Source organism: Anas platyrhynchos, chromosome 3 (assembly GCF_047663525.1).
Source record: "Anas platyrhynchos isolate ZD024472 breed Pekin duck chromosome 3, IASCAAS_PekinDuck_T2T, whole genome shotgun sequence".
Taxonomy (NCBI): domain Eukaryota; kingdom Metazoa; phylum Chordata; class Aves; order Anseriformes; family Anatidae; genus Anas; species Anas platyrhynchos.
The window spans coordinates 11,933,704-11,953,650 of NC_092589.1; the positions used below are offsets into that span (position 1 = coordinate 11,933,704).

Consider the following 19,947-nt stretch of genomic DNA (forward strand, 5'->3'; position numbering starts at 1 on the left):
TTGTCCCTTTCATCCAGAACATATTGCTGCAACTGAAGTTAATACAGCTATTGGCAATGATATGAACGTATTCGATTTTTTTCCTCCCATTAGGTTTTCTTGGAGGACAGGAAGCAATTTTCCCTTCTGTCATGCCATTTATCTAAGGATAAAGGAGGAGGGATGCAAACCTGCATTAAACTATCTTTGCTAACAGAAATCAGTTGTCCGGCAATATCTGTTTGATCTGTCCAGCTGATGGAAGAGATACAGAGCTAACTAAGCTGATGCTATATTTTCCAGGCTGTTAGCCAGCTTTTATCCATCTTTTGGTGCAACAGGGGGTCTGGGCAGTCAAAGGGGGAGAGAGGGAGGCTTGTCCAAAGGGCTGATCAGAGTGGGAGCCTAGCGTAGGTGCTTTGAAAGCCTCGATGTGATGGATGTGGTAGCGGTGGATGCTCTCCATTTAAAGGATTCTTAAAATAGCATGCAGCCATCGTAATACCTGTGTCTTCCCTTCTAAAATAGTCCACTCCCTAAATAGTCCTGCATGAAGACTGTTTAGGGAATGGAGGGGTTCCTGTCTTCATTTAGCAGACGATTTCCAGGGAGCCTTCTCGTAACCAGCCTGGAGACTGACTTCTCAGATTGATCCTGTCTGTGCTGGAGAGGGGCTGGATCCCACCAGAACCACATTTTCCTGGCCATTGTGTGTGTGTGTGCCTGTTTTATAGCTTCTTCTAAGCAAACAGCCTAGCCCAGACAGCAAGCAGTGAAATTACTGGTTTGGACCACAGCATCCAAAAACGCCTTTCAAGGTACGGGTCCAAAGAAGGGCGACGAAGCTGGTGAGGGGCCTGGAGAGCAAGTCCTACGAGGAGCGGCTGAAGGAGCTGGGCTTGTTCAGCCTAGAGAAGAGGAGGCTCAGGGGTGACCTTATTGCTCTGTATAAGTACATTAAAGGAGGCTGTAGAGAGGTGGGGGTTGGCCTGTTCTCCCATGTGCCTGGTGACAGGACGAGGGGGAAGGGCTAAAGTTACGCCAGGGGAGTTTTAGGTTAGATGTTAGGAAGAATTTCTTTACTGAAAGGGTTGTGAGGCACTGGAACGGGCTGCCCAGGGAGGTGGTGGAGTCACCATCCCTGGAGGTCTTTAAAAGACGTTTAGATGTAGAGCTTAGGGATATGGTTTAGTGGGGACTGTTAGTGTTAGGTCAGAGGTTGGACTCGATGATCTTGAGGTCTCTTCCAACCTAGAAATTCTGTGATTCTGTGATTCTGTGATTCTGTACCTGTGAGGTAGAGGTGTGTATTGTCAGCAGCAACGCACTTAAATCTTGTTTTCCTTCGGATAATTCAACCCCACATGGATAATTCAACCCCACACCCGCCGTTCTTATTAGGACAGTAAATAGTTTGGGCTGAGGAATTTATTCTGAACCTTATTTGTAAGCGTTAGTGGGCCAGATTGAAAACTCGGGATCCCCGTTATGGAGCTGGGCTGATCCACAACAGCTGGAGAATCTGGCCCTTTGTACTGAGAGCCCGTCAGCATGCATGTTCAGCTGTTGTGACCTGAGCATGTGCAGCGCATTATTTCCTCTATCTTTGCAATCTGGCAAGAAACTGCGGTGCCCTGAAAGGTTACAGATGTGGCTATAAAGTTTGCAGAGAGATTTGCTCAGTTGCATGCGTCACAGCTACACGCGCCTGATGCCTCCTTGGAGTCGTGCGAAGGAGGGGCAGGGCTTTGCATCGATCAGCGCACCTTTAAATGAAAAACACGAGCACCCACGAGCACGGGAATCCCCTGGGCTAGCCAGAATCCAGGCTGGAGTTTTTTGGGCAGAGACGTGTATGGGAGCATTACCTGCTGGCACACCCAGCTGTCAGCGGTTGCTCAGCCTGCACACGCCGGCTCTTGGTTCTCAGCACCGTCAGCAGTCAGCACAATCCACCAGGAGGCTCAGGCTCCTGCGCTTGCATCACAAGTGCCTCAGGTTGGCTTTTGCTAAATATTAGGCGTAAACCTACCTCGTTCTGCTGCTTTGTTCCCTGCTCCTGAAGTTGTGATCCTTGTCCTGCTGACGGCAGTGATGCTGCTGCTTTCTGCAGCAGGGGCTGGCAGAGTTACCCTGTGGCTCTTCGAGGAGCTGATCCAGTGGACCAAGTTCAAGGGCTGTTGTTTGGCTTTCACTGGCCACACAGGCTACAAAGCATCACCACACTGTGACTGGATAAACACCGCGTTTGGGAGCAGGTGTCTAGTTGGGATATTGGTATCAAACAAACTGAAAGCACTTCCTAACAGTTCTCCCATGCTTCCTTAGGGGTCGGTCACCCTGAAACTTGCTCACTAGAACACTGACAGGAAGAAACACGGAAAAGGTGAAAACATAATGCAATCCAATTGCTTTAAAACTGGAATGAATGAGTGAATGAATGAATATTGCTGTAAGGTATTTGCAGTAACCTCCCAGATGTCTGTCTCATACTTTGGATGAACTTGGCTCAGAAGTACATCTTCTCTTTTTTTTTTTTCTCAGATTTTGCTTTTATTAAGTTTTTGAACAACATTTTATGACCAATAATAAAAAAGAATATTAAATCTGATACAATCTTTCATAGCTGATAAAGGAAAAAGTGTGCTGTATCCTACTAATGCATCATTTTCTCCAGGAAAATGTTGGTGCCTTAGAACAGGAAACGGGCCAGAGCCCCAAAATCTAGCAATTCCCTGCATTTTGTGGCGTAGAAGATTTGGAGACGTATATTCCTACAGCTTTCAGTGAGATAATGAGAACCCTTGGTGCTCTGTCATGTATTTGTAACATGGCACAAAGCGTCAGGATGTGTCTTAGGAGATTTCCACCATGACAGACCTCAGAAACCTCATGAGAGGAGCTCATCTCCCAGAGTTCTTGTCTCACTGAGGTCAAAATCTTGTAAGAACACGGCTATTCTAAAGAATTAAATGTGAACCCGATGTTAGCACTGATTTAATCTTGCTCATAAACTTCCAACTCGAGCCAAAAGCTCTCTACATGCGGATAGCAGGAATGACAGCTTGATGGATCTGAAACTCTAACAGTTGTGTACAGTTGGGATTGCTAAGCAGGATGAGAGACGTGTGGAACCTTGGATTGTCCTGTAAGGATATTTAAGCCCTTCACAGCCTTGTCGAATGAAGAACAAATATGGATTTATGTGTTGGGATGAAAGAAACAGGAACCTTCCTACCATTGAAGGTTAGGGAGCCTCTTATAATTTTCTCCAGTGACGTGCACACTTGCATAAGCCAGGGGGATTGAGAACTGATGTTCTGCAGGCCAGAAGAGAGAGCTAACGTGGTTCTGGGAGACCTCTGAAAAGGAGCGAGACCTTCAGGTAATAAAGCATATTACTAGGGATTTTTTTTGTTTGTTTGTTTTTACAATTAAAGGAAATTGAATCAAAGCCCTAGCTTGATTTCTCATCAAGGATTAGTCTGTGCTAATTATTGCTATTAATAGAACTGTGAGCACTCGAGATCCTGAACATGCAAAGACTTGTACAGATATTTTACATGCCTATTGAATCCCAAACTGACAAACGACTGCCTGCAATGTTAAATGTACATGTCTTTGCAGGATTTGGGCACGAGAAGGGGTTTGGAATCACTGTTTTGCTAAGAGCCCAAGCAAAACAAGGGCCGGTGGCAAACAGAAAAGTAATTCTCTTCATTCAAACGTAACTCCTGATCAATTGCTATCATTGAGACTCTCTAGCTACGACTTGTACGGGAGAAAGCAGTAAGGAATCACAGGTGAATGACAAAATCAATCAAAGGCAGGAAAGAAAAACAGCCTCCTTGCTTATGATAAGTATCAGTTCTGCTTCCCCTGCGCTGGCTTCCTCCAAAGCCTGCTATGATCAATAATAGCTTTCTCTTGACTTCAAAGCACTTTGGGAGAAAGCCTGTTGCAGCTGCAAGCGGCCACGCGTCTCTGAGCAGGGCTGTAGGATACGACGAGCAGCGGTGCAGCCGTCCTGCGTCTCGTGCCGTGCTCGGTGTCCTGCAGGATTTCAGAAACAGTTTTGGTGCTTCTGCCACGTGCACCGTTCTGCATAACCACCGAATGCCATTCTCCTCCGTATCACTTCTGGATTGAAGGAAAAATGTACAGTGAATGGCATCTCAGGAGGTGTCAATGCCAGCTTCTTACTAAGCTACAACCTTAAGGAAGTCATTGCAAAGAAGCGAGCTTACCTGCCGGGTGGCCTTGTCTCTACAGTCTGGCCAATCTGGTTGGGAAATGATTGTTTTTTTTTCTCTTTCTTGTAAAAAAGCTCCCCATCGCGGGCCCACCGCACATAAGTGGTCATGAAAGGGTTTTGACCTTGCTGTGGAAGAGACAGGGAGAAATGTGATTGGTTTTGGTAGATGCCTGCTTTTCGGTTTCGTATGGAAATGCTGCAGTTTTAAATTACTGAAAAAAAAGTCTCCCTTTTTAAAAGGGAAGGAGAGGTTAGGACATGAATAAAAATAGAAACATCATACAAAAGGAAATGTAAACCTTTTTTTGGGGGGGGAAATTCAACTTCATTTCCTTGTTGTATCTCTTTGGAAGAGTAGGCAGGCAATCCTGAACAGTGCTTCGTCCAGCTGGTTACATATTGTGTAACCAGAGAAATGTGACTCAGAGGGAGCAAAAGGTACCTGTGGTATGTTACAGTTTTGGGCAGAAGGAAAAGTTGAGGACACAATCCAAGCTTTGCCCTGAAGGGCTGTAGGGAACCCCCAAAGCATGGGTGAAGGGCAGCATGCTTCATGCTATTTTGGGGTCCAGTATGTGAGAGATTGGCTTTAAATACCGGTCTTATTTCAAGAGGCCCTGCTGTAGTCCCATCATATTTGTCATCAGCTGGGACTGGGTAGAAAGCAAATAAGGGGACTCTCAAGAGGGGCAGGGGACCTAACTCAGAGTTTTAAAATTCTTTCTCATGAACCAAAAGAAACTCCAACAAAACTTTAAAAAATACTTTGTGATAAATTCAAATGCTGCTCAGGCATGGTTAGTCTGCAAAGACAACTCTCACACCACATTGTTATGTATGTGACAGTGGGATGTCCTGATTAAGAGAGCTATAGTATTAAGAAAAGGAACGGTGACTTGCAGAGAATAGTGGGGCTGCGTCACGGAGCTGTTCTTCTGAAACATAACTTGTCATGAAAAACACAGTGCTTTCTTTGCAGGAAATCATGGAGTGCTTTGGAAGGCTATTGGCGTTACTGATAGGTGATACTTTTTGCAAATGGGAGATGAGGAAGAGAAAACATAATTTCCTCTAAATTTGGCATAAATTCTCTGCCATTGTCCTGCAGGCCAATGGTACAGCGTTCCTAAAGCAAGTTTCCTAGCTTATGTGGTACAGTTTGTTCTTTTGAAGCCCTGTATTGTTTCTATGGAGATCGGTGAAGACAGTTGGCTCTTCATGCCTATGTAGGGAATGTGACTGAAAAAATTAAAAAAGGAAAGTCAAGGTAGGATCTGAACACATCCTGAGGTACTGGTGATTTGGACCCAGTGTCTGCAATTTATTTAGTGATTAGGCAAATTTGATCTTGATTCCTGCTTCTTATTTCCATCTCGTTGAGAGAAGTGTTGGAAGGAATCACGGCCACATCTTCAGACATCAGCTGAGGTGAGGATTTCGTATTGCTGGGCCTTACTTACAATGAAGAACTTCTCCTGTGTTCCTGTATCAATGCTGTAAAAGGCTTGCTAGGGTTAGGAAGTGGTGGCATTCCCCCACGGCAGAGAGGAGATGGAGGTACAGATAGGTTGTGTGGCATTTCATCGGGAGCCTCTGCCAGAACCAGGAGGTGCACTCAGACCCTATTTTCTTCTCTTTGAGGCCCGTAACCCCAGAAGAGCTGCTTCTACCTTCGCCTCCCTCACTGACTTTTATTAGCTGGACCTTGGTGTCCAAGTCACTCCTGGTAGTTATTCAGCAGCACCTTGCAGGACCTGGAACTCTGAGATCTATTCTACATAATTTATATAATTTACTCTTGAAAGTCAGAAGGGAGAAGGACCCCCTAAGTTTTGATTAGACACTAAATTCATTATTTCACATTAGAATTGCCTTCACTGGAGGACCAAGGATACTTATTTGATTCAGTAACGAGAGCTCCAAAGGGTACTAATTTAGTAAGACTATTGACTGTTCATTACTCTGATGTTGCTCAAATAGCTGAGAGCATGTGTGGTGTTTAATGTGATCTTAAACATTACTATCTACGGTAAATCAGAAACAGGGCACGAGTGCTATAGCTGCTGTTTAATGATGTATGAAAAAGCTGCCTGGTAAAGTGCACCATTAAGAAAAGCTAAAACCAGTGCTGAACAAAGACCTGGTGAAATATTGATACCTTTGCAGCCAATGCCAGTTCTTCTTACTCGGAAAGTGACTCAAGTCTGGTTTTCTGAAAAATCGCACTTAACTTGAGCAAAGCAATGCAATCAGTTTGATGGGAGCAAATGATGGGGGAAAAGAAAACAAGAAAAAGTAACGCAGTTAGTCTTTAATACAAGTGTGCAGCTTATGGGCCCGAGACTTCGAGTTCTGCCATCATCCCCTCTTCATTAAAATCATGAACTTCCCCCCCCCGCCCATCTCCAGGTCTTTCCTCCAGTTGGAGGAGGAATCCAGTTGCAAAATATACTGACCAGGAAGACAGCCTTTTTTAGAAGAGGAAGAAAAGGATGCAGACTTCACCCCACCTCTCAGAAGCGTAAGACCACCCGATGCTCAGGGAAGCTCTTCCCAGCCAGATGCCATTTTAGGCTCTTGGGACGAGCATTGCTCCTTTGCAGCAGACCTTGCGGGAGGAGGCTCCCTTTCTCTGCACGTGTATGGATGAGAGCATGACTTCACTCAGTGCTGTCACTGACACTGGTAGCTAACTCCAGACCAGTCACTTGTACCCCCACTTCCCAGCATTTCAACCCGGAGCTGGTTTGACTGCTTGAGGACCTGACCCCAATAAAAGTGGCTTCATTTCTTTTAAGCTAGGAAAGCACGTCTTCAACTGTTTGTGACCTGTGGCTCAGATCTCTGTGCAAATTAGGCTATTTTTATTTCAGTGATGGCTGTCTGCTTTCAACTTCTCTGTTTCGTTTTCCCCCTTCCATAAAGCTTGCCCCTTTGTGTAACTGGGGTTGTGGCGGTTCTGCTCGGGTGCCCTCCTTAGCTGCTGAAAGGGTCTTGAACACAGAGGTGGGATGGAGGTTTTCACAAGAGATGGCTCTGTCTGAGCTGTGGGAGCTGGCAGGGATTGCAATATCAGTGTGTATTGGTTAGACTGTCTCTCTCACATCAACACCTTTCGTTGTTTTTGTCGGCGAAGACGTGAGGTTTTTTCTCTTTGACTGCTGAGTGTGGGCTTTCCTGATCCCACCCAGCCCTGTGGCTCTTTCAGCCTAGAAATAAATAAATACAAAAAATGAGGGAGCATCTAGAAATGGTCAAAGGAGTGATTTTTTTTTTTTTTAATACAAAAAAAAGGAAGTGCTTTTTCACACAGGCGTAATGAAATTGTGCTACTCATTGACACAGGATGTTGAGGAGACCAGAAGTATAAATCTGATTCGAAATAAATAAAATAATGGGATTAGGCAACTTTATTAGGAGAGCTCGATTGAATGGTCATTAATAAACTGAGTGGGATCTCCAGTTCAGAAAATCCTGGAGTCGTTGATTTTAGGAAACTGGACAGCATACAAGGAAAGGATTGTGCTTCCCTGGCCCCATTTTTTCTTCAGGTTTCCATCACAGAGACCTGCTGGAGGCAGCTACCAGGGGTATGGACCTCAGTCAGAAGCAGAGTAGCCCTTCCTAACATGAACAGCCTGAAACCATGAGCCTGACTGCGTCCAGCTGCCATCCCTAGGTCTGTGCTCTGACAGGGAGGTGCCCACCTGCACAAAGGACAAAAAACAGGTTGGATTTCAAGATTTGGCAGGGGGTTCTTATCATTTCGGGTGGGCTCCCTCCACTTTGTTGCACCGAATTATTTTGTCCTGGATGTGGTCCAAGGCACTAGAGAGTGGATCTAGGCCCTGTATAGATCTGCCCACTCCTCTACAGACAATAAATGTGCTTGCACACATGCACGTATATATGCTGACTCTGAGAAATGAGCAAAAAGGAAGAATCATGAGCTAAAGCTGTGCTCCAGCAGCACATCAAGTTATTTGAGGGCTGTAGCCAAGCTTTCTTGCAAGTGGGTATTTTAAAACTAAGTAATAAAAGGGATTGCTGAGATAATTGATGTAGATCTGTGGCATTGTGCAAGAAAGTGCCCTGAAGAAAGACCCTGAGACAGGCAGCTCATTCAGCTTGTAATTAACTCACAAAGAGCAGGTGAGGGGAGGGATGAGCCTCCAGCCTTTTCACTCTTCTCCTTAAACAAAGAAGACCTTTACAAATATGTGTGTATTAGAGCCTTTGGTCTGCAAGTTTCTCTCTCACTCACACCATCATAAAAGATTCAGAGGGCTGTATCTTTTTGATTACTAATTTATGCTGTTTACAGACTGGGTAAGGGGAAAAGAAGAAAAGCACTGAAAACTCTTAAGAGCCCTGCTTTGCTCGGAGGAGAAACTGGCGTTCAGCAGACGCTGTTGTTCAACCTGACAGGGGGTTTTGTGTAGCTGGAGAGGAAGGACCTGAAAGCAGGACATTCTCCGTCATGGTAAGGGCCCGGTTCAGCAAAAGGAGTTCTCAGGAAAGGAGCTGGGAAAAGGAATGGGAATGGGAATGATCCTAACTGTGGGAACGTGCACTGAACAACGTCTGGCTCGAGGAGGAGTCAAGCCCTGATTTTGATCAGTGAAAATCAGGGATATGAGGGATGTAAGCAAGGGATGTAGGCCCAAGCCCTCCATGAGATCCATGTGGGACCTCTGCAGCTTCAGTGTTCCCCTTCTTGCTCTTTTTCCTTTCTATTAGCCAAGAAGAAGTCTGACTTTCCTCCTCCACAGCAATGCAGTCAGTACATCAAAGGTCTACACATTATAATTCCTTCCATTCACATCTTTTTCCTGGATTTTTTTAAACTCGTTTCTCCATCTAAATATGTGAGCAAAGCCTTTCCTCCCCTTAACTCAAACCCTGAATGGATCCAGACACCCTTAAATTAAAATAAAAATGGCATTGGGATGCTGTCACTGTTTGAGAAAAGCCAGAGGAATCAAATTAAGGCCATCACCATCCCCAATTCACACATTTGTGGGAAGGAAAATGGAGAGTTCAGCACCATGGCTGAGAGACAGAGTCCCAATTTGTCATGTTCTCATCTTAAAAAATACATCTTGGTGATTTGATAGATCCTTTCCTGTGAAACAAAGACATAGGAGGTACTCTTGGGCTGGTAGCGTAAAACGGGAGCCACAGCAAGCCATCCAAGGATGGGTCCTCCACTGAGCACACAGAAAGTGGCCCAGGCAAAGCCTAAAGGGGAAGATGTGTCCCTGAGAACATGAAAGGAGGAGCAATATCAGGGACATCTGCTGGCTCTTGGTGCCCGTGTGCCAACCATCATTTAGGGTGCCGGGTACATGTATAGATGCTGGTAGCATGTAAGTGGGCTCAGCTACTTGTTGGGGCTGGGGTTTGGTTCACGAGTATGCACACGGTCTGCAGATGCTTTTCAATGTATCCCCAGATCTGTTCTCTTTAACCTGCGAGGAGTTTGGTGGGATGACTACCAGAATTAACCAGCTTCACAAACAATTCCTTTCTCTTTTTAAAATTCAACAGAGCTCAGAGAAACGTTTTGCTACAAGCAAAGCCTGGCTTTGACATCTACGGAAGGAGGGAGGAAAGTAGCTGTCATAAGTAGGTCTTTGCTTTTCTAAAAGTTGAACAGAGCTGAGCGGATAGGCCCGAAAATTTGCACCGTGCTTCACAAACGTGCTGATGCATGGCCGTACGCACACATGCAGGCACAGAAATCCGCCCATAATGCCAACACATGCTTCCCTCGTTCAGAATAACCTCCTTCCCTGAAGGGCCACGTGCATCAAGTGCCAGTACAGAACGGCTCATGTAACTGAATTTTAAACTCCTGAAAATAGCAGCTTAGATTGGAAGTGCTGACATAGGCTTAGTGACAGCAGTGCCAATTTAACAGTTGTATGCACTATGGAGTGTTCTTGCAACATTCCTCATCTGAAAGACAATCTGTGCGTGGTATAGACTAGTATGGTGGAAAAAAAAAAAAGAAATAGGAAAAAAAAACCTGTGGTCTTGGCTGACAAACTCTGTCAACCAATGCAATCTGTGCTCCTGATGTTTACTGCTTGAAGCTAAATAGGATATTTAGCCAAATTTCAATTCCTGCTACAAATAAAGCTCAATTTGTGTGTGTGTGTATGCATGTGTGAGGGAGATGATTGCTCATTTAAATGACAACTTTATATATGATAATCACAGTCATTAATGAAGACACACTTACTTTACCATAGATTATGAGGATAAAAGAAGATCGCCCAAGAATCACGTTCTGCTATAGACTAGAGTCAATAAGAAAATTAGTCCAAATACTATCCGGAAAATTGTTCTTAAATAATGCCCTAAAGGTTAAAGGAACAATGGGTGTAAAGGCAAGGGAAGAAATTTCAAAAACACACTAGAGGTCACTGTTGCTACTTGAGCAAAAGCTTTTTCTGCTTCTTTTAGTTTAAGACACTAAAGAGCAAACATCTCAGGAGGAAAAAAAAAAAAAAAGTACTTCAGTTTCTATATATTTCAAAACATGTACAGTTTGATATCCTAAAAAAATAAGCAATATATTGATATGGAATGGATGGTTGTGTTACGATTGTGGAAACAGCATGTGCTGTATGTAGGAAGAACTTGGAGTCGTAGCACAATGCAGCTCTATTTTGTGCAGCATCTTTCATACAAATGGCATCCCCAAACACCTTATAGCTTGTAGTATTAAATAATATAGCTTTAAATTACACAGATAAATAATCAGTGGGAGAGAAATTAAATGTTATGGGCAAGGGACAAAAGAAATGTTCTATATCTGAAAGCTGTGCAAAGGCATAAATTACAAATCAGAGCCAAAGATAAATGAAGGAGCCAAACAATTAAGTCTTGTAATGCAGGAGAAAATACCTCAGTCTTCCCAAATTATTCATGAGCTGGGTATAAAAAAGGAAGCAATCGTTTTATATCATAAATATAGTCCTATGCCTAAATGTATTTATAAATATATACGTCTCTGTGTGTAATGTGCATGCCTCTGTATATATATTTATATCTGCAGCAGAAATCCCTGCGAATGCCCAAGGGTGTAGACACTCACTATAAATGCAGGACTAGATGGTGGCATGTTGCATTTGTTACAGCCTTCAGCAATTAAAAGGGGCTGGTTTTAGAGGAACGCTTTTACTCCTTGATGTGGTGAATAAAAACCTACACTTCATGTAATGGGAGCATTCCCATGGACCTGGAAAGCAGATGGTGAAATGTTCTTGCAGAATGCAGGTCGTCTTCTCCGAGGTGTTGGACACCTCTTAAATGCCATCGCATTTCAGCAGGCATCCAGTTTCTCCAGCAGCTAGAGGAATTATGCTACCAGTGTAAATAACAACAGCAATGAGGGGTGAAAATGAGTGAGAAGGCAGATGAATTGTCTGGTGTTGAAGGACATCCCTTTTTTTTTCCATCTTTGAGCTCTAACTATCCCCTCATCTTCCAGAAATGGTGCTGGTATTGGATATGGGTTAAGGAGGTTGCCCAGCGGTGGCTGGTTGATCCGATGAGTCCCTTACCTGCTAATGTCACTGCCATCAGACCTTCCAGCTCCCTGAGAACAGTATGAGAGCTTGTGATATTTTTTCAGCCTTACCACAGGTAGTCTTTCTGAAAGCCTGCAGATTTCACTCCCCTACCTCTGTTTTCCCTGCAATCAAAGAACTCAGGAATTACAATCTCTAATAATGCTGTCATTTGTAGTGATAAGGCATATCTTTTGCAGGCTGTCTGCTGTCTTCCTGCCCCTTCTGTCTGTATGTCTGGGATTTACAGATACCTGGCAGTCCCCTCGGCTGCTGTACTGACTGGCTGCAGGGTGCCTGGACAGTTGGCCCCAGACATACAGATGGAAACCCCATCTCCTATGCGTTGGTGTCCTGGCACCGCTCTGCTCCAGGATCTTCAAACGTTGCCAGCTCAGGATTAACCCAAAAATACGACAGAGAATTAAATAACTAACAAAGTAGCAGCAAGAATTTATATTCATGTATTTCTGTATGTATACAATATCAATTTATAGATTTACTACAAGTCAGGGCCATGTTAAAGCCTCAGGCTGTTTTTTTTTTTTTTTTTTTTTTTTTTTTTTTTTTCCTGAGCCAGTTTCTTCTTAAAGCATTAGGTATGGCCACATCTTTTCATGTGACTCCACCCAGACCTGCAGTGCGTTATATTTAGACATCTAAAGCACTCCCTGGTTCCAAAGCAGTTTTATTATTACAAAGTGGAGGTTCCTTTCTGGGGGGATACGTTGGCTGAGTGACATTGGGCCAACACAGGCAATTCATCCAGAAATGGTCCATAGGAACTTGGACATTTAGAGGTTGTCTTGGATGCCCAGTTGGAGGCACGTTATAGGGATCTCACTGCCCAAACAGTGAAAAAGCATCTTGTGGAAACCCTGTGGCTGTGAATTTAAACTGTCCATGGCCTGGGAGCTAGGAGGGAAGGAGGGAGTGAATAACTTCCAAAGGCTGGCAGAAAAGTTCAGTTCTCTGCTCTTGATTTGTCTATTCATGCTGTTCTTCACTGATATTTTTGCATTGCTCTTTGTAACACCTGACCTGGAATCGTTTTCTTTGGTCTTCACCTGGATGCCCCTCTTCTCATCAAAGCCAGTAGGGAAGAGGGGATCAGTAAGGGAGAAAAATGCAAGGGGAGCCCTTCCTGGTTTAGGACAAGAATGAGAGATTCTGAAGAATAAGAAAGACTCAGTGGATGGTCCTGCCCTTTTCTTGCTAAGAGAAAACACAGGCCAAAGGCTAAGATGTTTTGCCATTAGCTTTCATGCCCAGTTTATCTTTTCCAAGGTTAGCAGCAAAGCTGTGTCCTTCCGTCCTTTCGAGCCTTCCCTTCAAATTCCACTCAGCCTGCAGTGGCTCTAACAGATGGAGAGAGAAAATCCTGTATCCTCTCTATCTATCATTCATCTTCTGAGATGTCTGTATTTCAGCTGTGGGTGCCTTCTCCTCTTGTGTCTAAACCGAGACCAAGATACTGTGGTTGCCCATGAATTGCAGCTGGCTGTGGGAATAAGGTGGTGAACAACTGGTAAATTTCCAGCCCAGCCGCCAAGCTGGGCAGGTAATTTCCTGATCCTGCTTTCTCTCCTATCCTCCTTTAGTGCTGTAAATTCCTTAGAACAGGGATTATCTGTTGCTCTGTGAACACACAGCACCTAGCGTAATGGCTGCTAGTCATTACTGCAGTGCATATTGTAAATAAGTGGAAGATGATTTGGCGTTTTCAAGGACTGGAGCATTCATTTCCTTGCCAGCCTTTATTCCACGGCCTTTTCTCTGTGTCTATTCAGAGATCACTTTCTCTGAGAGAAAGCAGAGTTGTACTTCCTCTTTGATGCACACAATGAGAATGTGAAAACTCCAGCTACTGCCTCTGTAATACTGAGAAACAATAAAAACGTGGCCTGGTATCTAGCAATTGCTGCTCGTGAGAGACAGGGGCAGGAAAGAAGAGAACCGTGTTGTGTGCCGTTCCTGAACAAATATTAGCTCTTCAGGGTCCTGTATTATCACAAAGCACTTCACAAATCCAAATGATTATAACAGTCTGTACCAAACTCGCTCAGTTGCTTCCCTATCACACCAGCTCAGCCGCTAATGTTATTTTAATCAAAGATTTGATCAACAATATTAGGCAGATAGTTAGCAGAAGAAAATTCACACATATGCGTCTCGCTAGGGAGGAGATTATTATTTTTAAATCTGCATTTAGTTTGCCCAGGGTGGTTTCTTTGGAGATGAGCACCTCAGCCAAAGCGCAACGTGCCCGGTCAGCAGGAGCAGCAGTCCCTGCACCCAGAAGCTCACCTCGGAGTTGAGGTTTGCCTGAGGCCTTGGGCTTTTCAGGTTGAGGTTTTTGGAGGAAAACAGCCGCCGTCAGTTTTAACATGTGGAGGTGAAAGAGCTTGCAGCTTTGCAACTTCAGGTCTCGCTGCTGGACAAAGCCTATTTCTTTGGCAGTAGGATTTGTAGGGTACATCTTATTAGGCTTTTCAATAAGCCCAGGTAATGGAAAATTATGCTTTGGTGGTAAGAAACACATGCTTGAACCTCCTCATCCCAGGCAGGACAGCCCAGCCAGGTACTCCTGCCTCCCAGGGACATTAGCGGGGGCGAGAAGCTTGGGCAGGCCCCGGGGCAGCTGCGGAGGGGCGAGCCCAGGTACCACAGGCAGCAGTTCTCCAGCAAAGCCCCTCAGTCCCCCTTTCCGTCTGGGAAGAGCTCCCCCAGGCTGGTGCCGTGGCCTAGGCCAAGCCAGAAGCTGGGGGAGAAGCCTGGGGTCAGCACAGTGCCCTCATGTCCAAGGGGCTGGTCCCAAATCCTCCTAACAGAGCCGGAGCGTGATGGCCCGAGGCGTTTCACTGATGGCCAGTGTAAATCCCCATTAAAAAGAAGCGTTCTCTGGTCTGCACCAGGCCATCCATTCAGGTAATCTCATTCCATATTTCTTTTTATTGCTGAAAGAAGAAGTAGGTTGATGGCAGGAGGAGTCCCAGCAGAAGGAGCAGGCTTCTTTTAAGGCAGGGCTGGGGGAGAGATGGCGGAAGGGGTAGCGCAGGCCGACGTTGTTGCCAGAGAAAGTTGCGTTTGTACCTTTTCTGTGTGAAAATCCCTAACCCAGGTCAGCATCGCTCCGCCAAATTAACTCCATCTGGACGAGCGGAGCCGAGGATTACCTGTCAGGCCTAGCATTTTGTAACCTCGTGCCACGTTTTGAAAGTCTCTGGGTGACGGTGGCGGATCCGTGTGGACGAGGGGTGGATGGGAGAGGTGCAGCCAGGGCTCCTCTTGCACTGCAGTGCCGGCATGGAAAGGTTTGAACAATGCCTGCTTGTTCAGAGCTCTCTCCTGGCTAGTCCGCCCCGGACTTGTTGTTGCCTTTTAGAGAAATATGGTCATGATTCTTTATGGTCTTGAATTAATATACAATCTTGCTAGACAAGTGAATGTTTGCTATTTGCACCGCTGTCAACACATGATGGTTAGTGAGATTCCTGTGATGATTTCTAAAGCCTCAGGCACTGGAGTCACATGAATATAGACTCATCCCTAGCTTCTTGTAAAGAAAAAATCACACCAAAAAAAACCTAGAAAAACTAAAAAACCAAAAAACAAAACCCATAAACAAAAGCTTTGATCTACATGAGTGCAGAAGACAAGGACAAAAGTGCGGTGCCAATTGGCCTGTTAAAAACAATACATGGCAAATGAAAATAAACAATGTATTTGTAAAAACCTCAGTCTTTAAACTTGTCTCATGCCGGAGAGAGGAGGCTGACGTGGTCGCTTGGAGAGGATCAAAGCACAGCTGTTGGGAAGGTTTTGGGTTATCTAAATTTCTTCTGGGCAGCCACTCATGGGTATTTGAGCTCTGGTTAACGTGTAGGACCGAGGCTGTCCACACAACCTGTGCAGGCGGGTACACATCACAAAATTGGGTGCAACCTCAAAAGCTCGTATTTTAAGTAAAGAATTCCTTAGCTACTGGACTCCTGGTGGCCACAAGAAACCAATGAGAGTGACTGGGAATGGACCATGTCCTCTGAAGGTATGCAGAAGCCCAGTATTTAAGGCATTCCCAAGTCAGTACGTGTTTAAGGTTGGTAAAGAAAGAGGGGCTTAAAATGTCGGGTATGTGTATGCAGAGTATCACATAGGGTGTGGACAGGAAGGAGACATGGTCATACATTGTCGTATCCTTGTCCTTTTTTGTACACAGCTTTTTTTTTTTTTTTTTTTTTTTTTTTCTGTTAACTTCTGAAAATGGAGATGTTACATTACATTTTGAGTCAGATGAAACTTTCTGTTACCCTTCTAGGAAAGTGCTTTGGATTTGGATGGAGGAGGAGGAAGGAAGAATGTTTTTGATCAACTTAAGCAGGTTTTATTTTTCCAGTTCAGGCGCTAAACTGAAAAAAAAAAAAAAAAATCAATGATTAGTACTGCCCTAATCTGGAGATGTATGTTTTAGGGATCACATTATGCTGAATATGTGCATTACATACGCAAAGTAAAAATCCATGCCATTATTGTGCCTGTTCAGTAGCCACTTTTCAAATTGAAATATCTCAGCCATTTTAAATGACGTTTTTATTTTTGCAAAGACGCTAAAAGCAATTAGAGGGCAATATTGACTGTTCACTTGCCAAATTCTACTGTTCCAATGAAAGCTGCTTTTGAGTTACTGTACGCAAGTGCAAAAAGCATCCCAAATCATTTTACATACATTACAAGCAAAAACAAAAAGAAATCACCATTTAAAAGAGAAGAAAAAGCCATTTATAAAAGAAATACTGGCTCCCAAGTTGAAACCATGTGTCAGCCTAGAGCAATCTGTTAAACTTGAGTTATGAACCCCTGGAAAAAAATAGTTGTTTGCAGTGCAGATGCTGGGACTCACAATTAAAGCAGAGGCATTGTGAGGAGAGGTCGCATGGTGATGTTCTGCATAGGGAAAGTTCTCAAAATACCAAAATACCTTAGGTGGGAGAGGTGATACATTTGTATCTCCTCTGTCAGTAGCATTTGTTATTTTAGCTGTCTCTGTCTTAACGAAAGAGAGAATATAAGAAAGTCTTGCCTGTGACCATGTACACATGACCAGGATGGATTGTCTGTAATTGTTAAGAATCCTGATAAACCCATCTTTCCAGAATTGAAGGCTACCTCCAGTTCACCTGAAGGGCTATTAATTTCTGCCCAGCATGAATTCATGCTGCAGGATCCTTCTTAGAAAGTTGAGTAAAGGCATAGATAAGTCATCTCCAAACTTTTCTGAGGAGCTAAAGCCCAAGGTGTTGTTCACATCCAGAGAAAAGTGTTGGGATCCCATTGCGAGGAGGCTTTTGACTTGAGTGGTAGGTAGTTATCCGGGCTGACCTGGCAGGAGATTGCAGCAGATGCCACCATCCCTTGGGGTTTGTTCCCTACTCCCGCCTTGTCCATGCGGTGTCAAGGGCTGCTGCTTTGGAGTCCAGTTCTCTGGCTGTAAGCTGTGCTACACTCAGTTGAGTTACGTGGTTGCGTTGAGTCGTAGGCTCTACGCCGCTATCTGCCATTAATTTATCTTTGGGCCGTGAGCCAACATCTGTCTTCCCTGCCTCAAGGCTTGATTCTCATTAATACTGAGGCCTCTTTACACCTTCTTGGCAGTGAAAAATGGCCTTGCAGCAGAATTTTATTTACACCCGTTTGGTGGCCCCTTTTCGCTTCTGACACACTTTTCCTCCTTCCCAATATGTGCCCTGAAGAACTTGCGAGAGTTTTGCTCTTGGATCTGTGTTTCCAATACTGTGTTGTCTGCCTTCACGCATGGAAAACAGGGACCTTATCTGCCAGAAATGAATGAGTTTTTATCATAATGGTCCAAGCAAATGTCATGATTCAGAGTGCAAGAGGATCAGCAGCGTGGCTGAGTTGCACAATAAGTCTGTATAAACAGAAGTCAGGATGTGAGGAGGAGGAATGGCTTCCTTTCCTTTCAAGGAAAAGGTTACCCTAGAATCAAACCAGGGGTAAAGTTTCCAAATCAGGGGAAATTCCCCATGTTTTCCAGTGAAGAGTCATATAACTACAAATTTCTCCTCTCTAATGTCTCCTTTCTTCCTCCACCTTAGCGGAGCTGTTTTTTTTTTTTTTTTCTCTCTCCCCTCTACTCTTTTTTTCTGGGACATCCCAAACAGAATTGATATATCTCTGAATCTCTGATATTTTCCAGTGTCTGAGAAAACAATTTTCTCCTTCATTTCAGAATAACGACTGAGTGCCACACTATGCACCTTTGAGATATGAGACAGGGTAACCCCATTAAGAATTGAGCCACAGCCATGCAGAAAAGGAATGGTGGTTATTTTGGTGTAGCTAACCAAGGATGATGGTTAGTAGGCTGCACTGAGCCGTTGTTCATGGGAACATAGCCTTTATTTATAAATTATAAGTAAAGATCTGCTAACTGCCCAACTGAGGACACTTACTTGTCTCTGCACTTCAGTCCAACTGCAATAAATACAGATCAAATGTTCACTGTCCATATAATAACAAAGATCTGATCCAAAGCACATTTTTGTTTCTAGAGGGCTACCTTAGATCATGTCGTCTTTTAGTATGTTATATATGGATGTGTTGTTATTTAAAGGAAAATAAGGGACAGAGCTGAAAACAACTGTCATTGCCAGTTGGAGCTCTTGATGCAACTGGAGACTCTGTCTGAAAAGTAACACCTTAGCCAACACCTATTAATATACTTTTTGCAGAATTTACAGTGCCATTAATTTTACATGGCTTTACAGTGTCTTCAGTTAGCTATTAATGTTTTGAAATAATTAAAATGGAAAATTTAAGAAAGCCTACTGTCAGGGATTTAAAATAATGCGCAAAGCTTCTACTGACTTCAGTGGAAATTATAGGTGCTCTTTGGCTCTGGGAGCACAAAATTTGTATTTTGCTAGGTAATCATAAAAAAACACATTGCATAGAGCTTCGTGCCAGATTTCCCATTATGCTGCAGGAACGTCCCGATTGCAAAATGATGAGCTCAGAAACCAGGGAGCGACGTGGTGTGTGTGGCGATGGGGCTGGCCTAACCTTTACACCTCTCCCTTCCAAAAATGCATTTTGACTTGATCTTTTATTACCTAGCCATTTACTGCTTTTACACATAGTCCATACCTAATTGAGAGCACCAGATGGATGGTGCATAGCCAAAAAAGCAGTTTGTTCAACAGTCCTTTTGCACGCTTGCCATTGAGTACAGCTTTAATTTATTATATGTCATTCATATCTGTGTAAAATCAGCTGTGGCTTTTTTCTTTTCTTCAATAAACTTCCCCCCAGTGCCCATTTTTTCAGGATCTGAGAATATCAAAATCATTGAAGATTTTCTCTTCTGACCCAGCCCTGGCAGTATGCTTGTTCCCGAATTCTCATGCATGGACTTAGGCACTTCATTTTAAGCACAAAAATCTTCTCCTGCATATATTCTGTGCAGGAATGTTGGTGCCTTTGGAGAGAAAGTGAGAGTAGGCAATAATTAAGGCTCAAAGTGGAGTCTGTGGCCATCTGCCTCTCCCCCATTATCCTCGGGCTGTAAGGGACATTTGGAGACAAGAATTTACTGGAGTCACAAAGCACCCAAAATACCTAGGAGTACATTAAGACATTATCTCAGGAAACTTAGCCACTCCAGGGGCAAATCCTACTATCCCTAGGTGTCCTCCATCACTCGTGTCCTGGAGCTTAGCATGCTCAGGAGGTCCGGCAGCAGCAGGGAGGCAGCGTGTGCTCCTGGGCTACCTTGGTGCCAAGCCAGCAGGTCCAGCTGCCTTCCTCGTTGGTTTGCCTCAAGGCTTTGAACCGCACCAAAAGCAACCTGTGTCCTGTCGAACGGCAAAACTCTGGGACAGGACTTCTCCACCACAGCCACAAAGTCAGCTTTTTCTTGCTGGACGTACCTTTCTCCATCATTGCAAGCCACACTGCAGCATCCCTAGGCTTCAGTCACCATGTAAATGCAAGGCAGAAGCAGAGATCCTCTCAGTGCTATTTAACATATCCATACTCCTCTTCCATCTCTCTCTTACTTGGTAGCTTATGAAGCAAAATCATGCAGGAATTGAAAAAAACAAAAAACAAAAA

At 44.2% G+C, this 19,947-nt stretch overlaps 1 long non-coding RNA gene across 1 annotated transcript in view; it reads left to right on the forward strand.

The window, feature by feature from the left end:
• Positions 1-19,947, forward strand: part of LOC106018859 (uncharacterized) — a 618,314-nt gene that overhangs the window by 237,317 nt on the left and 361,050 nt on the right. The window lies entirely within an intron of this gene.